The sequence below is a fragment of the Malus domestica genome, chromosome 10 (assembly GCF_042453785.1).
Source record: "Malus domestica chromosome 10, GDT2T_hap1".
In the NCBI taxonomy this organism is placed as follows: domain Eukaryota; kingdom Viridiplantae; phylum Streptophyta; class Magnoliopsida; order Rosales; family Rosaceae; genus Malus; species Malus domestica.
This window is the reverse complement of record NC_091670.1, coordinates 10,891,925-10,904,061: the sequence shown is the minus strand read 5'-3', so window position 1 is coordinate 10,904,061 and position 12,137 is coordinate 10,891,925. Positions and strand designations below refer to the sequence as shown.

At 40.1% G+C, this 12,137-nt stretch overlaps 1 long non-coding RNA gene across 1 annotated transcript; it reads right to left on the bottom strand.

Annotated features, from left to right (window-relative positions):
* Positions 1-852: 852 nt before the first annotated feature.
* Positions 853-6,509, bottom strand: LOC139189025 (uncharacterized). The gene is made up of 2 exons (XR_011572490.1): positions 6,159-6,509; positions 853-1,100 (listed from the first exon to the last, which is right to left on the bottom strand). It is a non-coding gene; the product is annotated as an uncharacterized lncRNA (long non-coding RNA).
* Between the last annotated feature and the right edge of the window lie 5,628 nt (positions 6,510-12,137).

Below are 12,137 nucleotides of genomic sequence, written 5' to 3'. Positions count from 1 at the left end.
CTCTAGGCAAAAGTAAAAAATTGTCGTTCCCTTTATCTAATTCTATATCACATTTTCCTTTACAACTCATTCATTCCGATGTATGGGCATCACCAACTTTGTCAATTTCAAGATTTTTTTATTATGTTATTTTTATTGATGATTATTCCCAATATACTTGGTTATATCCTTTAAAATTAAAATCTAATGTGTTTCCCACTTTTGTAAAATTTAAAACTGAAATGGAGAATAAATTTCAACGTAAAATTCAAACTTTTCAAACAGATGGAGAAGGTGAATATATCAATAATCTTTTCAAAACTTAGTTGGAAAAACATGGCATTCATCATCAATACACTTGTCCTCACCATCCTGAACAAAATGGTATGGCCGAACGCAAACACCGTCATTTGGTTGAAACTGGACTCACTCCCCTTGCCCGTGCATCCATGACTCAAAATTATTGGGTTGAGGCTTTTCATACACCTAATTTTCTCATTAATTGCCTGCCAACCAAAGTTCTCAATCTCATTTCTCCATACACAAAATTATTCCAACGGGAACCATCGTATGAATTTTTCAAAGTTTTTGGATATGCATGTTTTCCATATTTACGTCCATACATGTCTAATAAGCTTGAATTTCGTTCCAAAAATGTATTTTTTTAGGATATTCACTCCATCAACTTAGGTATAGGTATCTTGATCCGTCAATAGGTCGTGTCTTTATGTCTAAGCATGTCATTTTTTATGGGAGGTGGATTGTCTACCCTCTCATTTTCATACTCTTCTCATCCCCTCCTGTTTGTGTGGTTACAGTTAAGTTATGTCAACATTTTATATTTATATTACTTTTTGTTTTATTATTTTTATAAAAAAATTAATATAAAATGTTGACGTAGCGTGGCTTAACCGTGACCACACATCACAGGAGGGCATAGAAAGAGTATGGAAATGAGAGGTCAGACAATCCGCCTCTTTTTTTATGAACATTGTTTCCCATTTCGAGAATTGTCCAGTGCTGCTCCTCCTGCATATCTAATACCTGATAGTACTTCTTCTGAATTATTTTTTGGACAAGGATTGTCTGCCCTCCACTTTCGGTGCCCTCCCCGTGCTCTTCTATTTGTGTGATCATGGTCAAGCCACGTCAACATTTTATATTACTATTCATTTTTGTCTTATTATATCTATAAAAAAAACAATATAAAATATTGACGTGGCTTAACCATGATCATATAAAATAGGAGAGCATGGCAAGGGCATCGAAAGTGAAGGGCAGATAAACCTTGTCCTTATTTTTTCCCATATGAATCCCATTAACTTCGGCCCCTACCCTACCCCACCAACAACTGTCTCTTTCTCTCATATCACATCCACAACCACACACTTCTTCTTCTTCTTATTCACTTTCTTCTCATACAGTACCTTTATGTCCATCCTCACCTACCCTATCCCATGCCTTAACCCCTACTTCCCTTACCCTGCCACCTTCAGAACTATTTTCAACACCAACCTGCCCCACATCAGTTTTCGACTCCTCTAGTCTATCCAACGCCATACCCCTGCCACCTTCAGAACCAACCTTACTTCACCCCATGATAACTCGTGCCAAAGATGGCATCGATAAGGACAAGGATTCTCTGCCCTCCTACTTTCAGTGCTCTTTCATGCCCTCCTATTTTGTGTGGTCACAATTAAGCCACGTCAATATTTTATATTGTTTTTTTATAGAGATAATAAGACAAAAATGAATAGTAATATAAAATGTTGACGTGACTTAATCGTGATCACACAAACAGGAAGGCACCGGAAGTAGGAGGGCAGACAATCCTTGTTCCATCCATAAACCTAACGCTAAGTATGCCCATATCTCTACCACTAACGTTTTGACTGAGCCCACCTGTTACAGTCAGGCTCAAAAATTTCAAGAATGAAGAATTGCAATCGCTGATGAGTTCAATGCTCTTTAACGTGCTGGCACCTGATCATTGGTTCCCTACCATCCTTCCATGAATGTTCTCCCCAACAAATGGGTTTTCAAAATCAAACGGAAACCGGACGGCTCTGTTAACCGGTTCAAAGCTCGACTGGTTGCAAATGGTTCTCATCAACAACCTGATCTAGATTATGGGGAGACATTCAGTCCCTTGGTTACTCATTCCACTATCCGTCTTATCATTGCCCTGGCTGTGCAGTTTGCTTGGCCCAATCGACAACTGGACGTACAAAATGCTTTTCTTCATGGTTCTCTGTCTGATGAGGTCTATATGAAACAACCCATAGGTTTTGTTGATTCTCAATTTCCAACACATGTTTGTAAACTCAAACAATCTCTCTATGGTCTTAAGCAAGCCCCAAGGGCGCGGTTTCAATGTTTTTCCAACCACTTGGAACATCTTGGCTTTGTAGCTTCTCAGGCAGATTCCTCTCTTTTTGTTTACTGCCATGGTTCGGTTCGAATCTACTTACTCATCTACATTGACTATATTCTCATTACAGGCAATAATACTCAATGTATTAATACTTTAATACGGGATATAGGCATCGTTTTCTCCATGAAGGATCTTGGGCCTTTGAATTACTTTTTAGGCATGGAGGTTCATCAGTCTGCCAATGGAATGCATTTATCTCAGTCCAAGTACATCATAGATCTTCTTAAACGTAATAATATGGTTGATTGCAAACCAGTTTCTACCCCGGCAATCAGTGGCAAACGACTTAGTCTCTACGACGGCGAACACTATCAGACATTACTGAGTTTCGAAGTGTGGTCGGTGCTCTTCATTATCTCACGTTTACACGTCCGGATATTGCGTTTTCCGTTAATCAAGTTTGCCAGTTCATGCACAAACCTACCACTACACACTAGATTGCAGTCAAATGAATTCTTCATTATTTGAAATCCACACCCAACCATGGCCGTGTTTATAAACCTGGACCTCTAACCATTTCGACCTTTGCAGATTCAGATTATGCGGGAGATCCCGATGACCGCATCTCTACAGACGGCTATTGCATTTTCCTTGGTTCTAATCTTGTATCCTGGAGTTCCAAGAAACAAAGAGGAGTCTCCAGTTCCAGCAGAGTCTGAATATCGTCAACTTGCAATTACAGCCGCCACAATTTCATGGTTTCGAAAGATATTCAATGATCTTCATCTACGACTTTCTCCCCCAAAGGTTTGGTGTGACAATATTTATGATATTTCCATGGCCTCCAATCCAGTCTTCTATGCACGGACACATCATGTAGAAGTTGACTATCATTATATTCGTGAGAAGGTTACTCGTGGTGAACTTCAGGTGGGCTATGTCGCTACCCAAGATCAGGTTGCCGATTTTTTTACTAAAGGCCTATCTACTTATCGTTTCAACTATCTTTTGTCCAAGCTTCCCGTTCACCAGTGACCGCTCAGCTTGCGGGAGTGTGATAAACCAAGTTCGAATTCAAAGGTTCCCGCCACAATAATCACTGAAGATCGAAACCAGATTAGTCAAAAGGAAGGCTGAAATAAGCCTTATCTGTTGAAAGTATTTTGAATTTAAATAGGTTATGTATCATTTGTATTATATGTAAATTATCCTTGGTTTGAAGAGTTTGTTCTTCATCCAAATACTTTTCCTTGGTTTGAAGGGTTTGTTCTTCATCCAAATACTTCTTGTAATCACTATAAAACACTAGTACAAAAAATGCTTTGCGCGACGTTGGTCCTTCGTCACGCACCAAGCGTCGCGCCAAGCCTGTGAAAGCAGGGTTTGCGTGACGAAGAAGTTGCATGTGTCGCGCAAAGTGTCTTTGCGCGACGTGCAACCCTACATCGCGCAAAGTGTCTTTGCGTGACACACAATCCTACGTCACGCAAAGTGTCTTTGTGCAACGCACCATTACACTTCTTCGTCACGCAAACTTTTTTTTTGGACAAAAAAAGTGCGCGACGTAGGATTGTGCGTCACGCAAAGACACTTTGCGTGACCTATGCAACTTTTTCGTCAGGCAAACTTTTTTTTTTGGACAAAAAAATTGCACGACGTAGGATTGTGCGTCACGCAAAAACACTTGGCGTGACCTATGCAACTTCTTCATCACGCAAACTATTTTTTTTTTGGGACAAAAAAATTGCGCGATGTAGGATTGTGCGCCACGCAAAGACACTTTGCGTGACCTATGCAACTTCTTCGTCACGCAAACTTTTTTTTTTTTTTGGAACAAAAAAAGTTTTGATTTAATTTTTAATAAATATTGTAATTCAATTCTAAAAAATAAATAATAAACCAATAAAAAGTATTTAATTATAAACTATATGAAAATGTACATACAAGATGTCCGAACAAAAAAAGAAAAAACTACAATAAGTAGTCTTCTAGGTTTGATACGTCAAACTACTAGGTATCAGCTGGACGAAGTGGCTGGGAAGTCGAAGGTGGAGCAAGATCAGGTGATGGCATCTGGATTTGAAGACCGGACATCGCTAAGGCCTGTAGAATCATACTCATCTGATCATCCTGGGTCCTAACCTAGGCCTTCATCTGCTCGTTCTCGGCCCTCAGCTGCTCGTTCTGAACCCTCATCTGCTCATTCTGGGCCTTTATCTGCTCGTCCTGGGCTACAAGCTGACCTTCTAGGGTTGTCACTTTCTCCTTCAAAGCATCGACCTCTCCTGTGGTCGATCTGGAAGAGGAGGCACCCGTTTCACGAACACGCACCTTCCCCATGCCCCGAACAACTTTGCCATGACGACGACCGAACTTCTGATTTAGGACCTCAGTCATGATCTCAAAACCTGCATCCTCGGGTACAGTAACGTCCTCAATCGATGTATCCGGGGGAAGTTGCGATGTTGCTTCTTGGAGAACAACAGCGCGCTTTTCCACCATAGAAGCCTGTAGTAATAAAGAAAAAACATATAATGACTAATAACAAAATATAAATAATATTTCACCGATTCATAAATATAAGAATAATAACAATTACATATAATTACATAAAGCTGCTCACTGGTCTCATCGTCAGGTTAAACGTAAACGTCCTTGAACAAGTCGATCTCTGGGAACTTAGAACCCTCCTGAAGGAAAAAAAAAACATTAAGAAAATTTTATTAATCAATAATAAAAAATAAATTGTATAAAATTTCAAAAGTAATATACTTTTACCTCACGTCGTGCCTCAAGCCTATACGAAAAAGGCTTCGAACCGGAATGGTGGAGAAGTGTCTTTGACTCCCGAGCAATCTTGTCAGCAATAGATTTCTTCTGTGAAACACATAATATAGATGTTAGTGCGACGATGTGAAAGCAATTATTTTAAAATGCTTAAAAAATAACTAAAACATTAATGAATTATTATTAAAATATTATGTACATACCACAAATTTTGGGTCCGTAAAATGATTGCAGAGCCACTCCCAATCCTCTCGCCGGTCCGCCAACTCGGATGGGCAACCCTCTAGGCAAGCAGTCTCGAGATCACCCCATTTCTTAAAATGCACATGAAGATCGCTCTTCCAATTTTTGTACCGGTTTGCGAAGGTCTCATCTAAGTAGGTGATGACCTCGGGGGATATGTCCTTAAAATCAAAATTGACCTACAAATATGAAAAACAAAAAATAATAGTAAGAAATTTAATAATATTAAGATAGTATGCTTTGGTTTATAATATTTGTAAACATAATTGAAAAAAAATGATAAAAGGCTAAAAATTAATATACTAACCGACAACTTGTCTCGCACCAGTATCTTCATCTCCTCGGGAATTTCTGCCCAAGATTCCCACTACATAGGACAACAATTTTTAATAACATAACCACAGCTAGTAACGACGATACTATGCTGCTGTGAGGTAGCCGCTCCACGATGTCGCGAGTCATATGCAATCTCGATCAAGGAGGCGGACAGACGTACCATCTGTGCCGCCTTCAGCATTCGATTAGGCCCCCTGGTATTTTTTTTAGCTGCCCAAAAAAACTATGGTGAAAACCCTAAGCTTAAATTTCTACAAAAAATTCTACAAAACCTCCCCTCATAGTATATCATTTCCCAAAACCTTAAAAAAGTAAAATAACAGTAATTTACAACCCGCAACACATTTTCATAATCCAGCAAATTTTCATAATCATAAAAATAGTAGTTTTAAAATGAAAAAAAAATACAACGTAGTGAGAATTAGAAAAAAAAAACTACCTGGTGGGGAGCCCCCATCCTCGACTCTGGATGACGAGGAATTGTGAACAGAAGGCTCCGAATCACAGCAGCGCCGGTGAGGTCGTCGTGCATTGAGAAATTGAACCGACACTGATGACGTCGATGATAATGGCACCTGGGACGTCATAGCAATAGCCTTAGTGAAGGATGTAGGCTCCCCAATCAATAGAGCAATCACGGCCGGAGCAGTAGATGGTGATAATGCGGGAGGCGCATTGGTCACACTCCTACGACGAGTGATCTACCGCGACATCTACACTTTTTGAACCATAAAAATATAACATTAGAAACTAATCATTTCTTGCATTTGAAACTAGAAGAAAAGGGCAAGAAAACTGAATAAATAAACCATGTGTAAAAATTGACTTTCACAGAGGACGAGATGCTTCTTAGAGAAATGTAATCAACAAGACTTCAAGAGATCAATCATGGCAACGAGACGACAACAAGAAAGTATCAAAATTTACGCGATTAAAAACAATTGGACCAAAAGTTAAAAAAAAAAGGGGGGGGGGGAAGTTGAAACAAAAGTAACACCACCAATATATAAATAATCAAATTAGTGCAGAAAAGTTAAACCAAACAGATCGTAATCGAAGACGAACAGAAAGGCCAGGAATACCTACATTTTCAATGCTTAAGGTTGACTAGTAGAGACAATCTTGTTTGAGAAAACAGGTGAACTAGGCAGCCTAAAACACGACAGATCAAAGTAACTAATTTTCAAGTAACAAACTTCTTCATATATACTATTGATGAGGTGCTAATAAACAGATTTTGAATCGCTCCCAGAGAAAGGCTAGAGAAAGATGCCTAAATGCAATCAACAAGACTTCTAGGGATCAATCATGGCAACAAGACGACAACAAGAAAGCATCAAAATTTACGCGATTAAAAACCATTGGACCAAAAGTTAAAAAAAAAAAAAAAAGGGAAAAGTTGAAACAAAAGTAACACCACCAATATATAAATAATCAAATTAGTGCAGAAAAGTTAAACCAAACAGATCGTAATCGAAGACGAACAGAAAGGCCAGGAATACCTACGTTTTCAATGCTTAAGGTTGGCTAGTAGAGACAATCTTGTTTAAGAAAACAGGTGAACTAGGCAGCCTAAAACACGACAGATCAAAGTAACTAATGTTTTATGCAAGTTGTGTCACTTTTTTGTTGTTCTTGTACATGTAATTGAGTTCTAGAATCCAGCTTTACATATAATCAACTAAAACCCAAAGCAAAAAAGAAGAGGCCAAAATCGCTTTTGATCCTTGAGCTGAAATCGCTGGACGATTAATCAATTTGAGAATCCAAAAACACAACAACCCAAGAGGAAAAACCATTCAAAGAAGGAAACCCCACAAGTAGGTGAGGCTGCTGAGAAGCTGCTGTTTACAAGTAGGTGAGGGACACTGATAGGCTCACCCTCAAGCTAATTCATACGGAGTAGCAAAGAACGTCAAGCCGGAACCGTCTGCAGGAACCGTCAAGCCTTGGAGATTTTGACAAGCAGGAACCGTCTGCACATAGAGGGAGAAAAACATCACACAAGAACGTCAAGCCTTCGAATGTTGGAGACTTAATTGCTATTTCAACCAAACCATAAATTAATCAGTAAAACCCATCTCATAAAATCAGAGATATTGAGAGATATTGGAGACTAAACAAAACCCATCTCATAATCATAAATTAATCAGTCAAGCCTTCGAATGTTGAAGCCTTCGAACGTCAAGCCTTCGAATGTTGGAGACTAAACAAAACCCATCTCATAAAATCAGAGATATTCATAAATTAATCAGTAACCAAAGACCAACATTTGCATCAGGTGAGCTAAATTCAATAAATTAATTAAATCAATTCAACCTTAATTTTGCATCAGACCAACTAAATTCAGTAACTAGGCCAACATTTTGCATCAGTTAAATTCAGTAACCAGACCAACATTTGCATCAGAAACCCTTACCTTGATTTTGAGACTTAATTCACGTCGGTTTCGAGATTCGTGTAGCTGCCCGTTGTTTAGTACGAAAGGGAAGATAGAGGTATACGGGAAAGAGAGAGGGAAGACAGGTCTGGGTTCAAGATTTGGGGATCAAGTCGAACAGGAGAGATAGAGGAGATGAGGACTACGGGAAGAGTAGATGAGAATTATGGAAAAGGGAGATAGAGTGACGGGGAAGACAGAGCGAGAGGGCGAGAGGGAGATATGAGGATTATGCGAAAGGGAAAGATGAAGGATTATGCGAAAGGGAAGGGGAGATACGGGAAAGAATGAGCGAAATGGAAGAAATAGGTCAACGGGTTCAGCACCAAAAATTTTCATTATTCACCTCTTTTTAATTATTCACCGCCAAAATTATCAACTGGCGTGACGTAGGTATACAATTTGACGTCCCGCAAAGTGGTTTTGCGCGACGATTACATTAAAGCGTCACGCAAGTTATTTTTATTTTTAGAAAATTATTACAAAATTTATTGAAAATGTGACTTTACTCCTTTCAAGTTCAAATTTTTTTTTTTTTTACTTAAACCACACAATAATATATTTTTCTAACAAAAACCCATAATAATTGTCACAGCCCATCTCGGGATTTTTTATATCGGGAACGTGAAATGATGGAATTGCCCTTGACGGGTATTAAGGTATGTGTGTGTGTGTGTGTGTGTGTGACATATTAGTTGGATTAAATTCATATATTTCAAGCTTTTGGAAAATATTTTAAGTTGGATTAAAAATTGGTTTGTAAATTATGTGGTTAGGAAAATAAGGGGGAATGGTTTTGAGGAACCACACACCTACACACACAGGATAACCCTTCCTTCCCCGTGCCTTCTCTCTCTCCTCTCCATATCAATCTCTCTCTCCCTCTTGAACCGCACAGACCAACACCATAAAACCCTAAAACTTCGTGGATCGAGGATTTTGAAGGCACCATCGTGCTCGTGAGGACTCTACGAACTCAACCACACCCATTTCAGGTAAGATACCCTTCGTTTTCACGTTGAAAACTCGAGGTCCGAGTTTGGCACTATTCATGAACTTTGTGTTGGTTGATTTTTAAGACAATCCAACCTTATAGTGAGCTTAGTGAGGTCCTAAGGAAGCTCCGGGTACCTAGTTGGAAGGTTTTGGACGTCGAGATCGTCGAGTTCGAAGTTGGCCGGTTTTTCTTGAAATTTTTCCGGTGAGATTTAGTTGTTTGAGGGCTTCAAATTGATATAAAATACGAAGAAAACGGTTGAGAAACGACGGAGAACAAGGAAATTAAAAAATCTCCAGTTTTCCGGCCACCGGAAAACTCAGTCTGACGAGCTCGAGGAAGAAGACGCGCGTGGGGGCGTGTGAACCCGTGCCCTTCCCGATGCGTGGGGGCGTGTGCCACGTCAAAAAAATATTCTAAAAATTTCTCGACGTCCGTGACGTCGAGTAGGTCGATGTGGTATATTCATATACCCAAATTGGGCACCGTATGACAAGTTATTTCGAATTATTGGTTATGTGCATTAATTAACGTTTTTATAGTTGTTTCACATATAGGTGACACCTATCCCGAGGACGAGCGCATCTAGGGACGCCACGGGGGTTACGACCCATCGACTTACCAGTGAGTGGGCAGTTTTGTTTTCAGTATATACCTATATGCTATTAATTTTCCCAGAAATTGAATTTATATGAAAGTATGTTTTCAATTGCCATGCATGCATATTATGAATTATATGAATGGATATGAATGCATATATATAAGTGAATTGGTGCTGTGGACGCACAGGTGAGTATCAGGTGAGTTTTATGTTACTTATGTGAATCATTGATGATGCGAATTGTGTTGAGAGCTCATAACCTGCACCCTGGTGTTAGTGCTTATATTATTCACCGCACCGCACGCTCACCTTGGATCCAAGTAGGTGCATGTCGTACAGACCATGAGAGGGTTCCGACATGCTAGTTGTACAGACCACTAGAGGTGGTTCCAACTAGTAGGTGACCTTAGATTACACGTGCAGATGATTGATGAGAGAAGCACTATAGCGTATCATTACACCATTCTTGTCATACAGACTACTTCAAGTAGTTCTGACTTATGTGCAGAGTAGTGTCGTACAGGTCACCGTGGTGACTCCGGCTGGGTTGGATATTGAACTATGGAATTAACCATACAGGACCAACTGCAGGGTCTCCAGTTAATTCATTATGTCACTTGTTATTTTGATGCATCTATGTTTTGTTATTGACATTTATGGCATGGCATATTCCTGGATTTGTGATAGATTGGTGACTTGTGATGTATGAGGTTTTATAAGCTACTATGTTATTTTCTGGGAAAGTATACGGGTTTTACAGTGAGGGGTTAGAAACTTTTTTAATGAAATGTTTTGGAAAACTTTGATTTTACTGCAAACTCAATTTTGTTTTTGCGCCCCTCCAGGTTCTAGTTAGCAGTTGGTGGCTCACGAGGTTTTCTTCGGCGTTCTGACAGACTTCCTGCACGTAGGACTCACCTGCGGGTGTTGTACTTTAATTATAGTCCTCCTTGACTGCACCTAGTTTTCTTTATGCTCTGAACTGGTGTACTGCACAATTATATTCACTCTAGCATGCTAGTTGGTTATTACTGCTAGTAGTTGGTTTTTATTCCTTCGTATTTTTCTTATCCCTTGCTTCTGCACCGCACTTTTGGTTACGTCAAACTCACGTGGCGGCCAGCACGCCTTGATTCTAGGTTCGGGGTGTGTCAGTTTGGTATCAGAGCCTAGGTTACAGTCCTGTATAATTGTTAATGCTCTAATGATCTTTTGATGTTTTCTGTCAGAATTATTCCGCCTCGTAGGGAGTCACACCGTGCTTCTAAACCTAATTTCCCTGATATAACTCAATTAGGGGAAGCGATGGCACAGGCCTTTCAGAATGCAATATGCCCCATCCTCCTCCTCAGAGGACACCCCTGGAGACTATGTATAATCTGAAATTAGATCATTTCATGGGTAATGAAGGTCATGAAGGGGCAGAAAAGTGGCTAGACCATATTGAGATGACTTTTCAGGTGATGCAGAGTCAAGGGAATTTTCCTGCTAATAGATGGGTTGAGACCACTACTTGGTTTTTGGGACGAGAGCCTGCAGGTTGGTAGAAAAATCAAACTCAGTTTATGTCCCCTGAGATGGCAGCTGATTGGGAAGTATTCAAGGAACATTTTAAGAAAAGATTTGTCCTTCCGGAGTACATTGATCGCAAGAAGCAGGAGTTCCCTCGATTAAAGCAAAAGAATATGTCGGCACATGAGTATTACAGGAAGTTTACAGACTTGTCTTGTTATGATCCTGATACAGTTGGTAATCAGGTAGAGATGCTTCGTCGTTTTAAGCTGGGAACTAAGAGGAAATGGCGGACTTTTGCTAGTGCACTTCCTTGCAACGATTATCAAGAGTTTTTTGAGATTCTGGTTCGGATGGAGGATTCCGACAACCTTCCTAGTGACAGTGAGGATGATGAGGACAAGAATGATAGTCAGAAGAAGGATGATAAGGGCAAGGGTATCTCCACTCAGAGACCTTGTAAGACACAGAATTTTAAGAAAAGTGGAGCGAGTTCGAGTTCTTCCAGTGGAGGATTTAGTGTCACAGGCTCGAGGAGAGGTGGAAGATTTGCTGGCGGGCCTATATTTCAGAGACAGAGAGATTTTGGTGGTGCTGGTGGTTCTGGTGCTCCGTTATGCCACCGTTGTAACTTCAGACATCATGGAGAGTGTAGGAGAAGTGGTAGTGGTGGTGCTTGCTACACTTGTGGATAGATGGGACATAGGGCTGCTCAGTGTCCCCAGAGTCAACAGAAGTCTCAGCAGTCTGCTATGCCACCTCCAGCGCCGATTCAGCAGAACTTTAGATCAGGCAGTTATAGTCAGACGAGTCGTGGTGGTGTTTACCACTATCAAGGTGATGCTGCTCCCTATGCTTCCGAACAGTA